The sequence below is a fragment of the Stenella coeruleoalba genome (assembly GCF_951394435.1).
Source record: "Stenella coeruleoalba genome assembly, contig: scaffold_147, whole genome shotgun sequence".
Lineage (NCBI taxonomy): Eukaryota > Metazoa > Chordata > Mammalia > Artiodactyla > Delphinidae > Stenella > Stenella coeruleoalba.
Window position 1 is genome coordinate 567,144 of NW_027646375.1, and position 20,016 is coordinate 587,159.

Here is a 20,016-nt window from a genome sequence, read left to right on the forward strand (position 1 = left end):
GAGACGTGTTCAAATATGTCTCAGTTTTCCTCCCCTGGTACTCGGGTGCAACACTCCAGACGCTTTACTAACACTCTCCCCACTTGGAGAGTCAGCGCCTTTAACCTCCTGTTTGGCCCAGTTTGCAATTTCTGCGGAAGATGAACAGGAATAGCGAGAACCAATGAGAGGCTAGCTGGAGGTGTCTGGACGGGCAAATTTAACTCTCATTTCCCACCAGGAAGAGGAATTAACCAAAGGCTCAGCGTGCCGTGCCGGAACCAGATTAGGGCCTGAAGCCATCCTGCGGTGTTGCGGCCAGCTCAAAAGAAAGCGAGTTGAAGAAAGGAGCTCAGGGGCACTGTAATTCACAAACCTGCAGAGTTATAAATGACAGCTATCGTCCAAAAATAGACTGAAGTAAGGCTGCCAAGAGGACTTGAAAGCGGGGCAGAATTGCAGGAAACCGATTTCAGGAGGTAGACTGGAATTGCATTGAAAGCATAGGAAAAGAGGCAGAACGTCCACAATGATGCACTTGGCCAAAAAGGGCGTATGAGTTTTTTCCTGAATATATTCAGGAAAAAACGCATACGCCCTTTTTGGCCAACCAAGCAAGCTTGCAAAGGAAATCTGCACTACAATGAAGTCTCACTTCCCCCCGGTCAAAAGGGCCATCTGAAAAAAGTGTAAAATCCAGAAAGGCAGGACAGGACATGGAGAACTGGGAGCCTTGTTATGCTGATGGGCGGGATGTAAATTGCCAACAGCCACTCCGGAGAAGTGTATGGTGTTTCCTGAAACATCTAAAAAACAAAGCAACAGAGCCTAGTGCACTTCCACTTATGGTCCTATAGCTTAGGGAAATTAAAATCAAAAAGACACAGCCACCCCAAAGTTTGGGACGCCTCTGTTTACAAGAACCTCGTTTACCGTACAAGTTCAATATCACAGAAAGTGAAAAATGGATAAAGGAGTTGTGGTACTCATGTACAAAGCAATATCACTCAGCAATGAAATCTATGTCACCAGGCCCGTAGCAGCATAATGAGTGGATTCGGGTATGGTGATTCTAACTGAAATAAGTCACACAGAAAAAGAAACATCATAAGATATCAGTAATACACGGAATGTAAACTTGGCTACACAGGAACTGAATTACAGAACAGAACAGGGTCTCAAATTTAGAAAACCAACTTATGCTTGCTTAAGGGGAAAGGTGAGTTGGGGTGCTGCATAAAACCAGAGATTGAAATGAGCACAAAGTTCCTTAAGCCAAATATGGAATAGACAAGAGCTACTCCTTGCTCAACGAAATGGATTCAACACCGCATATTAAACGCCTAAGAATGTACCTGACTAGTAAGTATCTTAAAACCTATAGATTGCTATGTCTCCGAAAGAGAATCAAGCATGTGTACAGGGGCATAAACGCAGCAGTGATAGGATTGGAGAGGTTCAGTGAGCAAATGAAGACCTTTGAAGTCATATTGCATGGTACCCATTCCACGGGTTTCAACTACACAGATTTTAGGTATTCTTCCTTCAGCTAAAACATGCATGTGGAACCCAGAGTATGATCAACCATGTGATCGGGAGACGTGTTCAAATATGTCTCAGTTTTCCTCCCCTGGTACTCGGGTGCAACATTCCAGACGCTTTACTAACACTCTCCCCACTTGGAGAGTCAGTCCCTTTAACCTCCTGTTTGGCCCAGTTTGCAATTTCTGCGGAAGATGAACAGGAATAGCGAGAACCAATGAGAGGCTAGCTGGAGGTGTCTGGACGGGCAAATTTACCTCTCATTTCCCACCAGGAAGAGGAAATAACCAAAGGCTCAGCGTGCCGTACCGGAACCAGATTAGGGCCTGAAGCCATCCTGCGGTGTTGCGGCCAGCTCAAAAGAAAGCGAGTTGAAGAAAGGAGCTCAGGGGCACTGTAATTCACAAACCTGCAGAGTTATAAATGACAGCTATCGTCCAAAAATAGACTGAAGTAAGGCTGCCAAGAGGACTTGAAAGCGGGGCAGAATTGCAGGAATCCGATTTCAGGAGGTAGACTGGAATTGCATTGAAAGCATAGGAAAAGAGGCAGAACGTCCACAATGATGCACTTGGCCAAAAAGGGCGTATGCGTTTTTTCCTGAATATATTCAGGAAAAAACGCATACGCCCTTTTTGGCCAACCAAGCAAGCTTGCAAAGGAAATCTGCACTACAATGAAGTCTCACTTCCCCCCGGTCAAAAGGGCCATCTGAAAAAAGTGTAAAATCCAGAAAGGCAGGACAGGACATGGAGAACTGGGAGCCTTGTTATGCTGATGGGCGGGATGTAAATTGCCAACAACCACTCGGGAGAAGTGTATGGTGTTTCCTGAAACATCTAAAAAACAAAGCAACAGAACCTAGGGCACTTCCACTTATGGTCCTATAGCTTAGGGAAATTAAAATCAAAAAGACACAGCCACCCCAATGTTTGGAACGGCTCTGTTTACAAGAACCTCGTTTACAGTACAAGTTCAACATTGCAGAAAGTGAAAAATGGATAAAGAAGTTGTGGTATTTAGTTACAAAGCAATATCACTCAGCAATGAAATCTGTGTCATCAGGCCCTTAGCAGCACAATGAGTGGATTCAGGTATGATGATTCTAACTGAAATAAGTCACACAGAAAAAGAAACATCATAAGATATCAGTAATACACGGAATGTAAACTTGGCTACACAGGAACTGAATTACAGAACAGAACAGGGTCTCAAATTTAGAAAACCAACTTATGCTTGCTTAAGGGGAAAGGTGAGTTGGGGTGCTGCATAAAACCAGAGATTGAAATGAGCACAAAGTTCCTTAAGCCAAATATGGAATAGACAAGAGCTACTCCTTGCTCAACGAAATGGACTCAACACCGCATATTAAACGCCTAAGAATGTACCTGACTAGTAAGTATCTTAAAACCTATAGATTGCTATGTCTCCGAAAGAGAATCAAGCATGTGTACAGGGGCATAAACGCAGCAGTGATAGGATTGGAGAGGTTCAGTGAGCAAATGAAGACCTTTGAAGTCATATTGCATGGTACCCATTCCACGGATTTCAACTACGCAGATTTTAGGTATTCTTCCTTCAGCTAAAACATGCATGTGGAACCCAGAGTATGATCAACCATGTGATCGGGAGACGTGTTCAAATATGTCTCAGTTTTCCTCCCCTGGTACTCGGGTGCAACATTCCAGACGCTTTACTAACACTCTCCCCACTTGGAGAGTCAGTCCCTTTAACCTCCTGTTTGGCCCAGTTTGCACTTTCTGCGGAAGATGAACAGGAATAGCGAGAACCAATGAGAGGCTAGCTGGAGGTGTCTGGACGGGCAAATTTAACTCTCATTTCCCACCAGGAAGAGGAAATAACCAAAGGCTCAGCGTGCCGTACCGGAACCAGATTAGGGCCTGAAGCCATCCTGCGGTGTTGCGGCCAGCTCAAAAGAAAGCGAGTTGAAGAAAGGAGCTCAGGGGCACTGTAATTCACAAACCTGCAGAGTTATAAATGACAGCTATCGTCCAAAAATAGACTGAAGTAAGGCTGCCAAGAGGACTTGAAAGCAGGGCAGAATTGCAGGAAACCGATTTCAGGAGGTAGACTGGAATTGCATTCAAAGCATAGGAAAAGAGGCAGAACGTCCACAATGATGCACTTGGCCAAAAAGGGCGTATGCGTTTTTTCCTGAATATATTCAGGAAAAAACGCATACGCCCTTTTTGGCCAACCAAGCAAGCTTGCAAAAGAAATCTGCACTACAATGAAGTCTCACTTCCCCCCGGTCAAAAGGGCCATCTGAAAAAAGTGTAAAATCCAGAAAGGCAGGACAGGACATGGAGAACTGGGAGCCTTGTTATGCTGATGGGCGGGATGTAAATTGCCAACAGCCACTCCGGAGAAGTGTATAGTGTTTCCTGAAACATCTAAAAAACAAAGCAACAGAGCCTAGGGCACTTCCACTTATGGTCCTATAGCTTAGGGAAATTAAAATCAAAAAGACACAGCCACCCCAAAGTTTGGGACGCCTCTGTTTACAAGAACCTCGTTTACCGTACAAGTTCAATATCACAGAAAGTGAAAAATGGATAAAGAAGTTGTGGTACTCATGTACAAAGCAATATCACTCAGCAATGAAATCTATGTCACCAGGCCCGTAGCAGCATAATGAGTGGATTCGGGTATGGTGATTCTAACTGAAATAAGTCACACAGAAAAAGAAACATCATAAGATATCAGTAATACACGGAATGTAAACTTGGCTACACAGGAACTGAATTACAGAACAGAACAGGGTCTCAAATTTAGAAAACCAACTTATGCTTGCTTAAGGGGAAAGGTGAGTTGGGGTGCTGCATAAAACCAGAGATTGAAATGAGCACAAATTTCCTTAAGCGAAATATGGAATAGACAAGAGCTACTCCTTGCTCAACGAAATGGACTCAACACCGCATATTAAACGCCTAAGAATGTACCTGACTAGTAAGTATCTTAAAACCTATAGATTGCTATGTCTCCGAAAGAGAATCAAGCATGTGTACAGGGGCATAAACGCAGCAGTGATAGGATTGGAGAGGTTCAGTGAGCAAATGAAGACCTTTGAAGTCATATTGCATGGTACCCATTCCACGGGTTTCAACTACACAGATTTTAGGTATTCTTCCTTCAGCTAAAACATGCATGTGGAACCCAGAGTATGATCAACCATGTGATCGGGAGACGTGTTCAAATATGTCTCAGTTTTCCTCCCCTGGTACTCGGGTGCAACATTCCAGACGCTTTACTAACACTCTCCCCACTTGGAGAGTCAGTCCCTTTAACCTCCTGTTTGGCCCAGTTTGCAATTTCTGTGGAAGATGAACAGGAATAGCGAGAACCAATGAGAGGCTAGCTGGAGGTGTCTGGACGGGCAAATTTAACTCTCATTTCCCACCAGGAAGAGGAAATAACCAAAGGCTCAGCGTGCCGTACCGGAACCAGATTAGGGCCTGAAGCCATCCTGCGGTGTTGCGGCCAGCTCAAAAGAAAGCGAGTTGAAGAAAGGAGCTCAGGGGCACTGTAATTCACAAACCTGCAGAGTTATAAATGACAGCTATCGTCCAAAAATAGACTGAAGTAAGGCTGCCAAGAGGACTTGAAAGCGGGGCAGAATTGCAGGAATCCGATTTCAGGAAGTAGACTGGAATTGCATTGAAAGCATAGGAAAAGAGGCAGAACGTCCACAATGATGCACTTGGCCAAAAAGGGCGTATGCGTTTTTTCCTGAATATATTCAGGAAAAAACGCATACGCCCTTTTTGGCCAACCAAGCAAGCTTGCAAAGGAAATCTGCACTACAATGAAGTCTCACTTCCCCCCGGTCAAAAGGGCCATCTGAAAAAAGTGTAAAATCCAGAAAGGCAGGACAGGACATGGAGAACTGGGAGCCTTGTTATGCTGATGGGCGGGATGTAAATTGCCAACAGCCACTCCGGAGAAGTGTATGGTGTTTCCTGAAACATCTAAAAAACAAAGCAACAGAGCCTAGTGCACTTCCACTTATGGTCCTATAGCTTAGGGAAATTAAAATCAAAAAGACACAGCCACCCCAAAGTTTGGGACGCCTCTGTTTACAAGAACCTCGTTTACCGTACAAGTTCAATATCACAGAAAGTGAAAAATGGATAAAGAAGTTGTGGTACTCATGTACAAAGCAATATCACTCAGCAATGAAATCTATGTCACCAGGCCCGTAGCAGCATAATGAGTGGATTCGGGTATGGTGATTCTAACTGAAATAAGTCACACAGAAAAAGAAACATCATAAGATATCAGTAATACACGGAATGTAAACTTGGCTACACAGGAACTGAATTACAGAACAGAACAGGGTCTCAAATTTAGAAAACCAACTTATGCTTGCTTAAGGGGAAAGGTGAGTTGGGGTGCTGCATAAAACCAGAGATTGAAATGAGCACAAAGTTCCTTAAGCCAAATATGGAATAGACAAGAGCTACTCCTTGCTCAACGAAATGGACTCAACACCGCATATTAAACGCCTAAGAATGTACCTGACTAGTAAGTATCTTAAAACCTATAGATTGCTATGTCTCTGAAAGAGAATCAAGCATGTGTACAGGGGCATAAACGCAGCAGTGATAGGATTGGAGAGGTTCAGTGAGCAAATGAAGACCTTTGAAGTCATATTGCATGGTACCCATTCCACGGGTTTCAACTACACAGATTTTAGGTATTCTTCCTTCAGCTAAAACATGCATGTGGAACCCAGAGTATGATCAACCATGTGATCGGGAGACGTGTTCAAATATGTCTCAGTTTTCCTCCCCTGGTACTCGGGTGCAACATTCCAGACGCTTTACTAACACTCTCCCCACTTGGAGAGTCAGTCCCTTTAACCTCCTGTTTGGCCCAGTTTGCAATTTCTGCGGAAGATGAACAGGAATAGCGAGAACCAATGAGAGGCTAGCTGGAGGTGTCTGGACGGGCAAATTTAACTCTCATTTCCCACCAGGAAGAGGAAATAACCAAAGGCTCAGCGTGCCGTACCGGAACCAGATTAGGGCCTGAAGCCATCCTGCGGTGTTGCGGCCAGCTCAAAAGAAAGCGAGTTGAAGAAAGGAGCTCAGGGGCACTGTAATTCACAAACCTGCAGAGTTATAAATGACAGCTATCGTCCAAAAATAGACTGAAGTAAGGCTGCCAAGAGGACTTGAAAGCGGGGCAGAATTGCAGGAATCCGATTTCAGGAGGTAGACTGGAATTGCATTGAAAGCATAGGAAAAGAGGCAGAACGTCCACAATGATGCACTTGGCCAAAAAGGGCGTATGCGTTTTTTCCTGAATATATTCAGGAAAAAACGCATACGCCCTTTTTGGCCAACCAAGCAAGCTTGCAAAGGAAATCTGCACTACAATGAAGTCTCACTTCCCCCCGGTCAAAAGGGCCATCTGAAAAAAGTGTAAAATCCAGAAAGGCAGGACAGGCCATGGAGAACTGGGAGCCTTGTTATGCTGATGGGCGGGATGTAAATTGCCATCAGACACTCAGGAGAAGTGTATGGTGTTTCCTGAAACATCTAAAAAACAAAGCAACAGAACCTAGGGCACTTCCACTTATGGTCCTATAGCTTAGGGAAATTAAAATAAAAAAGACACAGCCACCCCAAAGTTTGGAACGGCTCTGTTTACAAGAACCTCGTTTACAGTACAAGTTCAACATCGCAGAAAGTGAAAAATGGATAAAGAAGTTGTGGTATTCACTTACAAAGCAATATCACTCAGCAATGAAATCTATGTCATCAGGCCCTTAGCAGCACAATGAGTGGATTCAGGTATGATGATTCTAACTGAAGTAAGTCACACAGAAAAAGAAACATCATAAGATATCAGTAATACACGGAATGTAAACTTGGCTACACAGGAACTGAATTACAGAACAGAACAGGGTCTCAAATTTCGAAAACCAACTTATGCTTGCTTAAGGGGAAAGGTGAGTTGGGGTGCTGCATAAAACCAGAGATTGAAATGAGCACAGATAAAGTTCCTTAAGTCAAATATGGAATAGACAAGAGCTACTCCTTGCTCAACGAAATGGACTCAACACCGCATATTAAACGCCTAAGAATGTACCTGACTAGTAAGTATCTTAAAACCTATGGATTGCTATGTCTCCGAAAGAGAATCAAGCATGTGTACAGGGGCATAAACGCAGCAGTGATAGGATTGGAGAGGTTCGGTGAGCAAATGAAGACCCTTTGAAGTCATATTGCATGGTACCCATTACATGGGTCTTAACTCTCCAGGTTTAAGGTATTCTTCCTTCAGCTAAATCATACATGAGGAACCCAAGTATGATCAACCATGTGAACGGGAGACGTGTTCAAATATGTCTCAGTTTTCCTCCCCTGGTACTCGGGTGCAACATTCCAGACGCTTTACTAACACTCTCCCCACTTGGAGAGTCAGTCCCTTTAACCTCCTGTTTGGCCCAGTTTGCAATTTCTGCGGAAGATGAACAGGAATAGCGAGAACCAATGAGAGGCTAGCTGGAGGTGTCTGGACGGGCAAATTTAACTCTCATTTCCCACCAGGAAGAGGAATTAACCAAAGGCTCAGCATGCCGGGCCGGAACCAGATTAGGGCCTGAAGCCATCCTGCGGTGTTGCGGCCAGCTCAAAAGAAAGCGAGTTGAAGAAAGGAGCTCAGGGGCACTGTAATTCACAAACCTGCAGAGTTATAAATGACAGCTATCGTCCAAAAATACACTGAAGTAAGGCTGCCAAGAGGACTTGAAAGCGGGGCAGAATTGCAGGAAACCGATTTCAGGAGGTAGACTGGAATTGCATTGAAAGCATAGGAAAAGAGGCCGAACGTCCACAATGATGCACTTGGCCAAAAAGGGTGTTTGCGTTTTTTCCTGAATATATTCAGGAAAAAACGCATACGCCCTTTTTGGCCAACCAAGCAAGCTTGCAAAGGAAATCTGCACTACAATGAAGTCTCACTTCCCCCTGGTCAAAAGGGCCATCTGAAAAAAGTGTAAAATCCAGAAAGGCAGGACAGGCCATGGAGAACTGGGAGCCTTGTTATGCTGATGGGCGGGATGTAAATTGCCAACAACCACTCGGGAGAAGTGTATGGTGTTTCCTGAAACATCGAAAAAACAAAGCAACAGAGCCTAGGGCACTGCCACTTATGGTCCTATAGCTTAGGGAAATTAAAATCAAAAAGACACAGCCACCCCAAAGTTTGGGACGCCTCTGTTTACAAGAACCTCATTTACAGTACAAGTTCAACATCGCAGAAAGTGAAAAATGGATAAAGAAGTTGTGGTATTTACTTACAAAGCAATATCACTCAGCAATGAAATCTATGTCATCAGGCCCTTAGCATCACAATGAGTGGATTCAGGTATGATGATTCTAACTGAAATAAGTCACAGAGAAAAAGAAACATCATAAGATATCACTAATACACGGAATGTAAACTTGGCTACACAGGAACTGAATTACAGAACAGAACAGGGTCTCAAATTTAGAAAACCAACTTATGCTTGCTTAAGGGTAAAGGTGAGTTGGGGTGCTGCATAAAACCAGAGATTGAAATGAGCACAGATAAAGTTCCTTAAGTCAAATATGGAATAGACAAGAGCTACTCCTTGCTCAACGAAATGGACTCAACACCGCATATTAAACGCCTAAGAATGTACCTGACTAGTAAGTATCGTAAAACCTATGGATTGCTATGTCTCCAAAAGAGAATCAAGCATGTGTACAGGGGCATAAACGCAGCAGTGATAGGATTGGAGAGGTTCGGTGAGCAAATGAAGACCCTTTGAAGTCATATTGCATGGTACCCATTACACGGGTCTTAACTCTCCAGGTTTAAGGTATTCTTCCTTCAGCTAAAACAGGCATGTGGAACCGAAGTATGATCAACCATGTGAATGGGAGACGTGTTCAAATATGTCTCAGTTTTCCTCCCCTGGTACTCGGGTGCAACATTCCAGACGCTTTACTAACACTCTCCCCACTTGGAGAGTCAGCGCCTTTAACCTCCTGTTTGGCCCAGTTTGCAATTTCTGCGGAAGATGAACAGGAATAGCGAGAACCAATGAGAGGCTAGCTGGAGGTGTCTGGACGGGCAAATTTAACTCTCATTTCCCACCAGGAAGAGGAAATAACCAAAGGCTCAGCGTGCCGTACCGGAACCACATTAGGGCCTGAAGCCATCCTGCGGTGTTGCGGCCAGCTCAAAAGAAAGCGAGTTGAAGAAAGGAGCTCAGGGGCACTGTAATTCACAAACCTGCAGAGTTATAAATGACAGCTATCGTCCAAAAATAGACTGAAGTAAGGCTGCCAAGAGGACTTGAAAGCGGGGCAGAATTGCAGGAAACCGATTTCAGGAGGTAGACTGGAATTGCATTGAAAGCATAGGAAAAGAGGCAGAACGTCCACAATGATGCACTTGGCCAAAAAGGGCGTATGCGTTTTTTCCTGAATATATTCAGGAAAAAACGCATACGCCCTTTTTGGCCAACCAAGCAAGCTTGCAAAGGAAATCTGCACTACAATGAAGTCTCACTTCCCCCCGGTCAAAAGGGTCATCTGAAAAAAGTGTAAAATCCAGAAAGGCAGGACAGGTCATGGAGAACTGGGAGCCTTGTTATGCTGATGGGCGGGATGTAAATTGCCAACAACCACTCGGGAGAAGTGTATGGTGTTTCCTGAAACATCTAAAAAACAAAGCAACAGAGCCTAGGGCACTGCCACTTATGGTCCTATAGCTTAGGGAAATTAAAATCAAAAAGACACAGCCACCCCAAAGTTTGGAACGGCTCTGTTTACAAGAACCTCGTTTACAGTACAAGTTCAACATCGCAGAAAGTGAAAAATGGATAAAGAAGTTGTGGTATTTACTTACAAAGCAATATCACTCAGCAATGAAATCTGTGTCATCAGGCCCTTAGCATCACAATGAGTGGATTCAGGTATGATGATTCTAATTGAAGTAAGTCACACAGAAAAAGAAACATCATAAGATATCAGTAATACACGGAATGTAAACTTGGCTACACAGGAACTGAATTACAGAACAGAACAGGGTCTCAAATTTAGAAAACCAACTTATGCTTGCTTAAGGGGAAAGGTGAGTTGGGGTGCTGCATAAAACCAGAGATTGAAATGAGCACAGATAAAGTTCCTTAAGTCAAATATGGAATAGACAAGAGCTACTCCTTGCTCAACGAAATGGACTCAACACCGCATATTAAACGCCTAAGAATGTACCTGACTAGTAAGTATCGTAAAACCTATGGATTGCTATGTGTCCGAAAGAGAATCAAGCATGTGTACAGGGGCATAAACGCAGCAGTGATAGGATTGGAGAGGTTCGGTGAGCAAATGAAGACCCTTTGAAGTCATATTGCATGGTACCCATTCCACGGGTCTCAACTCTCCAGGTTTAAGGTATTCTTCCTTCAGCTAAAACATGCATGTGGAACCCAAGTATGATCAACCATGTGAACGGGAGACGTGTTCAAATATGTCTCAGTTTTCCTCCCCTGGTACTCGGGTGCAACATTCCAGACGCTTTACTAACACTCTCCCCACTTGGAGAGTCAGCACCTTTAACCTCCTGTTTGGCCCAGTTTGCAATTTCTGCGGAAGATGAACAGGAATAGCGAGAACCAATGAGAGGCTAGCTGGAGGTGTCTGGACGGGCAAATTTAACTCTCATTTCCCACCAGGAAGAGGAAATAACCAAAGGCTCAGCGTGCCGTACCGGAACCAGATTAGGGCTTGAAGCCATCCTGTGGTGTTGCGCCCAGCTCAAAAGAAAGCGAGTTGAAGAAAGGAGCTCAGGGGCACTGTAATTCACAAACCTGCAGAGTTATAAATGACAGCTATCGTCCAAAAATAGACTGAAGTAAGGCTGCCAAGAGGACTTGAAAGCGGGGCAGAATTGCAGGAAACCGATTTCAGGAGTTAACTGGAATTGCACTGAAAGTATAGGAAAAGAGGCAGAACGTCCACAATGATGCACTTGGCCAAAAAGGGCGTATGCGTTTTTTCCTGAATATATTCAGGAAAAAACGCATACGCCCTTTTTGGCCAACCAAGCAAGCTTGCAAAGGAAATCTGCACTACAATGAAGTCTCACTTCCCCCCGGTCAAAAGGGCCATCTGAAAAAAGTGTAAAATCCAGAAAGGCAGGACAGGCCATGGAGAACTGGGAGCCTTGTTATGCTGATGGGCGGGATGTAAATTGCCAACAGACACTCGGGAGAAGTGTATGGTGTTTCCTGAAACATCTAAAAAACAAAGCAACAGAGCCTAGGGCACTGCCACTTATGGTCCTATAGCTTAGGGAAATTAAAATCAAAGAGACACAGCCACCCCAAAGTTTGGGACGGCTCTGTTTACAAGAACCTCGTTTACAGTACAAGTTCAACATCGCAGAAAGTGAAAAATGGATAAAGAAGTTGTGGTATTTACTTACAAAGCAATATCACTCAGCAATGAAATCTGTGTCATCAGGCCCTTAGCAGCACAATGAGTGGATTCAGGTATGATGATTCTAACTGAAGTAAGTCACACAGAAAAAGAAACATCATAAGATATCAGTAATACACGGAATGGAAACTTGGCTACACAGGAACTGAATTACAGAACAGAACAGGGTCTCAAATTTAGAAAACCAACTTATGCTTGCTTAAGGGTAAAGGTGAGTTGGGGTGCTGCATAGAACCAGAGATTGAAATGAGCACAGATAAAGTTCCTTAAGCCAAATATGGAATAGACAAGAGCTACTCCTTGCTCAACGAAATGGACTCAACACCGCATATTAAACGCCTAAGAATGTACCTGACTAGTAAGTATCTTAAAACCTATGGATTGCTATGTCTCCGAAAGAGAATCAAGCATGTGTACAGGGGCATAAACGCAGCAGTGATAGGATTGGAGAGGTTCGGTGAGCAAATGAAGACCCTTTGAAGTCATATTGCATGGTACCCATTCCACGGGTCTTAACTCTCCAGGTTTAAGGTATTCTTCCTTCAGCTAAAACATGCATGTGGAACCCAAGTATGATCAACCATGTGAACGAGAGACGTGTTCAAATATGTCTCAGTTTTCCTCCCCTGGTACTCGGGTGCAACATTCCAGACGCTTTACTAACACTCTCCCCACTTGGAGAGTCAGCGCCTTTAACCTCCTGTTTGGCCCAGTTTGCAATTTCTGCGGAAGATGAACAGGAATAGCGAGAACCAATGAGAGACTAGCTGGAGGTGTCTGGACGGGCAAATTTAACTCTCATTTCCCACCAGGAAGAGGAAATAACGAAAGGCTCAGCGTGCCGTGCCGGAACCAGATTAGGGCCTGAAGCCATCCTGCGTTGTTGCGGCCAGCTCAAAAGAAAGCGAGTTGAAGAAAGGAGCTCAGGGGCACTGTAATTCACAAACCTGCAGAGTTATAAATGACAGCTATCGTCCAAAAATAGACTGAAGTAAGGCTGCCAAGAGGACTTGAAAGCGGGGCAGAATTGCAGGAAACCGATTTCAGGAGGTAGACTGGAATTGCATTGAAAGCATAGGAAAAGAGGCAGAACGTCCACAATGATGCACTTGGCCAAAAAGGGCGTATGCGTTTTTTCCTGAATATATTCAGGAAAAAACGCATACGCCCTTTTTGGCCAACCAAGCAAGCTTGCAAAGGAAATCTGCACTACAATGAAGTCTCACTTCCCCCCGGTCAAAAGGGCCATCTGAAAAAAGTGTAAAATCCAGAAAGGCAGGACAGGCCATGGAGAACTGGGAGCCTTGTTATGCTGATGGGCGGGATGTAAATTGCCAACAACCACTCGGGAGAAGTGTATGGTGTTTCCTGAAACATCTAAAAAACAAAGCAACAGAACCTAGGGCACTTCCACTTATGGTCCTATAGCTTAGGGAAATTAAAATCAAAAAGACACAGCCACCCCAAAGTTTGGGACGCCTCTGTTTACAAGAACCTCGTTTACCGTACAAGTTCAATATCACAGAAAGTGAAAAATGGATAAAGAACTTGTGGTAGTTACGTACAATGCAGTATCACTCAGCAATGAAATCTATGTCATCAGGCCCGTAGCAGCATAATGAGTGGATTCAGGTACGATGATTCTAACTGAAATAAGTCACACAGAAAAAGAAACATCATAAGTTATCACTAATACACAGAATGTAAACTTGGCTACACAGGAACTGAATTCCAAAACAGAACAGGGTCTCAAATTTAGAAAACCAACTTATGCTTGCTTAAGGGGAAAGGTGAGTTGGGGTGCTGCATAAAACCAGAGATTGAAATGAGCACAGATAAAGTTCCTTAAGCCAAATATGGAATAGACAAGAGCTACTCCTTGCTCAACGAAATGGACTCAACACCCCATATTAAACGCCTAAGAATGTACCTGACTAGTAAGTATCGTAAAACCTATGGATTGCTATGTCTCCAAAAGAGAATCAAGCGTGTGTACAGGGGCATAAACGCAGCAGTGATAGGATGGGAGAGGTTCGGTGAGCAAATGAAGACCCTTTGAAGTCATATTGCATGGTACCCATTACACGGGTCTCAACTCTCCAGGTTTAAGGTATTCTTCCTTCAGCTAAAACATGCATGTGGAACCCAAGTATGATCAACCATGTGAACGGGAGACGTGTTCAAATATGTCTCAGTTTTCCTCCCCTGGTACTCGGGTGCAACATTCCAGACGCTTTATTAACACTCTCCCCACTTGGAGAGTCAGCGCCTTTAACCTCCTGTTTGGCTCAGTTTGCAATTTCTGCGGAAGATGAACAGGAATAGCGAGAACCAATGAGAGGCTAGCTGGAGGTGTCTGGACGGGCAAATTTAAATCTCATTTCCCACCAGGAAGAGGAAATAACCAAAGGCTCAGTGTGCCGTGCCGGAACCAGATTAGGGCCTGAAGCCATCCTGCGGTGTTGCGGCCAGCTCAAAAGAAAGCGAGTTGAAGAAAGGAGCTCAAAGGCACTGTAATTCACAAACCTGCAGAGTTATAAATGACAGATATCGTCCAAAAATAGACTGAAGTAAGGCTGCCAAGAGGACTTGAAAGCGGGGCAGAATTGCAGGAAAACGATTTCAGGAGGTAGACTGGAATTGCATTGAAAGCATAGGAAAAGAGGCAGAACGTCCACAATGATGCACTTGGCCAAAAAGGGCGTATGCGTTTTTTCCTGAATATATTCAGGAAAAAACGCATCCGCCCTTTTTGGCCAACCAAGCAAGCTTGCAAAGGAAATCTGCACTACAATGAAGTCTCACTTCCCCCCGGTCAAAAGGGCCATCTGAAAAAAGTGTAAAATCCAGAAAGGCAGGACAGGCCATGGAGAACTGGGAGCCTTGTTATGCTGATGGGCGGGATGTAAATTGCCAACAACCACTCGGGAGAAGTGTATGGTGTTTCCTGAAACATCTAAAACACAAAGCAACAGAACCTAGGGCACTTCCACTTATGGTCCTATAGCTTAGGGAAATTAAAATCAAAAAGACACAGCCACCACAAAGTTTGGAACGGCTCTGTTTACAAGAACCTCGTTTACAGTACAAGTTCAACATCGCAGAAAGTGAAAAATGGATAAAGAAGTTGTGGTAGTTACTTACAAAGCAATATCACTCAGCAATGAAATCTGTGTCATCAGGCCCTTAGCAGCACAATGAGTGGATTCAGGTATGATGATTCTAACTGAAATAAGTCACACAGAAAAAGAAACATCATAAGATATCAGTAATACACGGAATGGAAACTTGGCTACACAGGAACTGAATTACAGAACAGAACAGGGTCTCAAATTTAGAAAACCAACTTATTCTTGCTTAAGGGTAAAGGTGAGTTGGGGTGCTGCATAAAACCAGAGATTGAAATGAGCACAGATAAAGTTCCTTAAGCCAAATATGGAATAGACAAGAGCTACTCCTTGCTCAACGAAATGGACTCAACACCCCATATTAAACGCCTAAGAATGTACCTGACTAGTAAGTATCTTAAAACCTATGGATTGCTATGTCTCCGAAAGAGAATCAAGCATGTGTACAGGGGCATAAACGCAGCAGTGATAGGATTGGAGAGGTTCGGTGAGCAAATGAAGACCCTTTGAAGTCATATTGCATGGTACCCATTCCACGGGTTTCAACTACCCAGGTTTTAGGTATTCTTCCTTCAGCTAAAATATGCATGTGGAACCCAGAGTATGATCAACCATGTGATCGGGAGACGTGTTCAAATATGTCTCAGTTTTCTTCCCCTGGTACTCGGGTGCAACATTCCAGACGCTTTACTAACACTCTCCCCACTTGGAGAGTCAGCGCCTTTAACCTCCTGTTTGGCCCAGTTTGCAATTTCCGCGGAAGATAAACAGGAATAGCGAGAACCAATGAGAGGCTAGCTGGAGGTGTCTGGACGGGCAAATTTAACTCTCATTTCCCAACAGGAAGAGGAAATAATGAAAGGCTCAGCGTGCCGTGCCGGAACCAGATTAGGGCCTGAAGCCATCCTGCGGTGTTGCGGCCAGCTCAAAAGAAAGCGAGTTGAAGAAAGGAGCTCAGGGGCACTGTAATTCACAAACCTGCAGAGTTATAAATGACAGCTATCGTCCAAAAATAGACTGAAGTAAGGCTGCCAAGAGGACTTGAAAGCGGGGCAGAATTGCAGGAAACCGATTTCAGGAGGTAGACTGGAATTGCATTGAAAGCATAGGAAAAGAGGCAGAACGTCCACAATGATGCACTTGGCCAAAAAGGGCGTATGCGTTTTTTCCTGAATATATTCAGGAAAAAACGCATACGCCCTTTTTGGCCAACCAAGCAAGCTTGCAAAGGAAATCTGCACTACAATGAAGTCTCACTTCCCCCCGGTCAAAAGGGCCATCTGAAAAAAGTGTAAAATCCAGAAAGGCAGGACAGGCCATGGAGAACTGGGAGCCTTGTTATGCTGATGGGCGGGATGTAAATTGCCAACAGACACTCGGGAGAAGTGTATGGTGTTTCCTGAAACATCTAAAAAACAAAGCAACAGAGCCTAGGGCACTGCCACTTATGGTCCTATAGCTTAGGGAAATTAAAATCAAAGAGACACAGCCACCCCAAAGTTTGGGACGGCTCTGTTTACAAGAACCTCGTTTACAGTACAAGTTCAACATCGCAGAAAGTGAAAAATGGATAAAGAAGTTGTGGTATTTACTTACAAAGCAATATCACTCAGCAATGAAATCTGTGTCATCAGGCCCTTAGCAGCACAATGAGTGGATTCAGGTATGATGATTCTAACTGAAATAAGTCACACAGAAAAAGAAACATCATAAGATATCAGTAATACACGGAATGGAAACTTGGCTACACAGGAACTGAATTACAGAACAGAACAGGGTCTCAAATTTAGAAAACCAACTTATGCTTGCTTAAGGGTAAAGGTGAGTTGGGGTGCTGCATAAAACCAGAGATTGAAATGAGCACAGATAAAGTTCCTTAAGTCAAATATGGAATAGACAAGAGCTACTCCTTGCTCAACGAAATGGACTCAACACCGCATATTAAACGCCAAAGAATGTACCTGACTAGTAAGTATCGTAAAACCTATGGATTGCTATGTCTCCAAAAGAGAATCAAGCATGTGTACAGGGGCATAAACGCAGCAGTGATAGGATTGGAGAGGTTCGGTGAGCAAATGAAGACCCTTTGAAGTCATATTGCATGGTACCCATTCCACGGGTCTCAACTCTCCAGGTTTAAGGTATTCTTCCTTCAGCTAAAACATGCATGTGGAACCCAAGTATGATCAACCATGTGAACGGGAGACGTGTTCAAATATGGCTCAGTTTTCCTCCCCTGGTACTCGGGTGCAACATTCCAGACGCTTTACTAACACTCTCCCCACTTGGAGAGTCAGCGCCTTTAACCTCCTGTTTGGCCCAGTTTGCAATTTCTGCGGAAGATGAACAGGAATAGCGAGAACCAATGAGAGGCTAGCTGGAGGTGTCTGGACGGGCAAATTTAACTCTCATTTCCCACCAGGAAGAGGAAATAACCAAAGGCTCAGCGTGCCGTACCGGAACCAGATTAGGGCTTGAAGCCATCCTGTGGTGTTGCGGCCAGCTCAAAAGAAAGCGAGTTGAAGAAAGGAGCTCAGGGGCACTGTAATTCACAAACCTGCAGAGTTATAAATGACAGCTATCGTCCAAAAATAGACTGAAGTAAGGCTGCCAAGAGGACTTGAAAGCGGGGCAGAATTGCAGGAAACCGATTTCAGGAGTTGACTGGAATTGCATTGAAAGCATAGGAAAAGAGGCAGAACGTCCACAATGATGCACTTGGCCAAAAAGGGCGTATGCGTTTTTTCCTGAATATATTCAGGAAAAAACGCATACGCCCTTTTTGGCCAACCAAGCAAGCTTGCAAAGGAAATCTGCACTACAATGAAGTCTCACTTCCCCCCGGTCAAAAGGGCCATCTGAAAAAAGTGTAAAATCCAGAAAGGCAGGACAGGCCATGGAGAACTGGGAGCCTTGTTATGCTGATGGGCGGGATGTAAATTGCCAACAGACACTCGGGAGAAGTGTATGGTGTTTCCTGAAACATCTAAAAAACAAAGCAACAGAGCCTAGGGCACTGCCACTTATGGTCCTATAGCTTAGGGAAATTAAAATCAAAGAGACACAGCCACCCCAAAGTTTGGGACGCCTCTGTTTACAAGAACCTCGTTTACAGTACAAGTTCAACATCGCAGAAAGTGAAAAATGGATAAAGAAGTTGTGGTATTTACTTACAAAGCAATATCACTCAGCAATGAAATCTGTGTCATCAGGCCCTTAGCAGCACAATGAGTGGATTCAGGTATGATGATTCTAACTGAAGTAAGTCACACAGAAAAAGAAACATCATAAGATATCAGTAATACACGGAATGGAAACTTGGCTACACAGGAACTGAATTACAGAACAGAACAGGGTCTCAAATTTAGAAAACCAACTTATGCTTGCTTAAGGGTAAAGGTGAGTTGGGGTGCTGCATAGAACCAGAGATTGAAATGAGCACAGATAAAGTTCCTTAAGCCAAATATGGAATAGACAAGAGCTACTCCTTGCTCAACGAAATGGACTCAACACCCCATATTAAACGCCTAAGAATGTACCTGACTAGTAAGTATCTTAAAACCTATGGATTGCTATGTCTCCGAAAGAGAATCAAGCATGTGTACAGGGGCATAAACGCAGCAGTGATAGGATTGGAGAGGTTCGGTGAGCAAATGAAGACCCTTTGAAGTCATATTGCATGGTACCCATTCCACGGGTTTCAACTACCCAGGTTTTAGGTATTCTTCCTTCAGCTAAAATATGCATGTGGAACCCAGAGTATGATCAACCATGTGATCGGGAGACGTGTTCAAATATGTCTCAGTTTTCTTCCCCTGGTACTCGGGTGCAACATTCCAGACGCTTTACTAACACTCTCCCCACTTGGAGAGTCAGCGCCTTTAACCTCCTGTTTGGCCCAGTTTGCAATTTCCGCGGAAGATAAACAGGAATAGCGAGAACCAATGAGAGGCTAGCTGGAGGTGTCTGGACGGGCAAATTTAACTCTCATTTCCCAACAGGAAGAGGAAATAACCAAAGGCTCAGCGTGCCGTACCGGAACCAGATTTGGGCCTGAAGCCATCCTGCGGTGTTGCTGCCAGCTCAAAAGAAACCGAGTTGAAGAAAGGAGCTCAGGGGCACTGTAATTCACAAACCTGCAGAGTTATAAATGACAGCTATCGTCCAAAAATAGACTGAAGTAAGGCTGCCAAGAGGACTTGAAAGCGGGGCAGAATTGCAGGAAACCGATTTCAGGAGGTAGACTGGAATTGCACTGAAAGCATAGGAAAAGAGGCAGAACGTCCACAATGATGCACTTGGCCAAAAAGGGCGTATGCGTTTTTTCCTGAATATATTCAGGAAAAAACGCATACGCCCTTTTTGGCCAACCAAGCAAGCTTGCAAAGGAAATCTGCACTACAATGAAGTCTCACTTCCCCCCGGTCAAAAGGGCCATCTGAAAAAAGTGTAAAATCCAGAAAGGCAGGACAGGCCATGGAGAACTGGGAGCCTTGTTATGCTGATGGGCGGGATGTAAATTGCCAACAGACACTCGGGAGAAGTGTATGGTGTTTCCTGAAACATCTAAAAAACAAAGCAACAGAGCCTAGGGCACTGCCACTTATGGTCCTATAGCTTAGGGAAATTAAAATCAAAAACACAGCCACCCCAAAGTTTGGGACGCCTCTGTTTACAAGAACCTCGTTTACAGTAAAAGTTCAACATCGCAGAAAGTGAAAAATGGATAAAGAAGTTGTGGTATTTACTTACAAAGCAATATCACTCAGCAATGAAATCTGTGTCATCAGGCCCTTAGCAGCACAATGAGTGGATTCAGGTATGATGATTCTAACTGAAGTAAGTCACACAGAAAAAGAAACATC

At 44.1% G+C, this 20,016-nt stretch overlaps 1 long non-coding RNA gene across 9 annotated transcripts in view; it reads right to left on the reverse strand.

Annotated features, from left to right (window-relative positions):
• The window catches only part of LOC307181145, a 730,603-nt gene that overhangs the window by 461,766 nt on the left and 248,821 nt on the right, over positions 1-20,016 (reverse strand). The gene's annotated exons all lie outside the window — the stretch shown is intronic.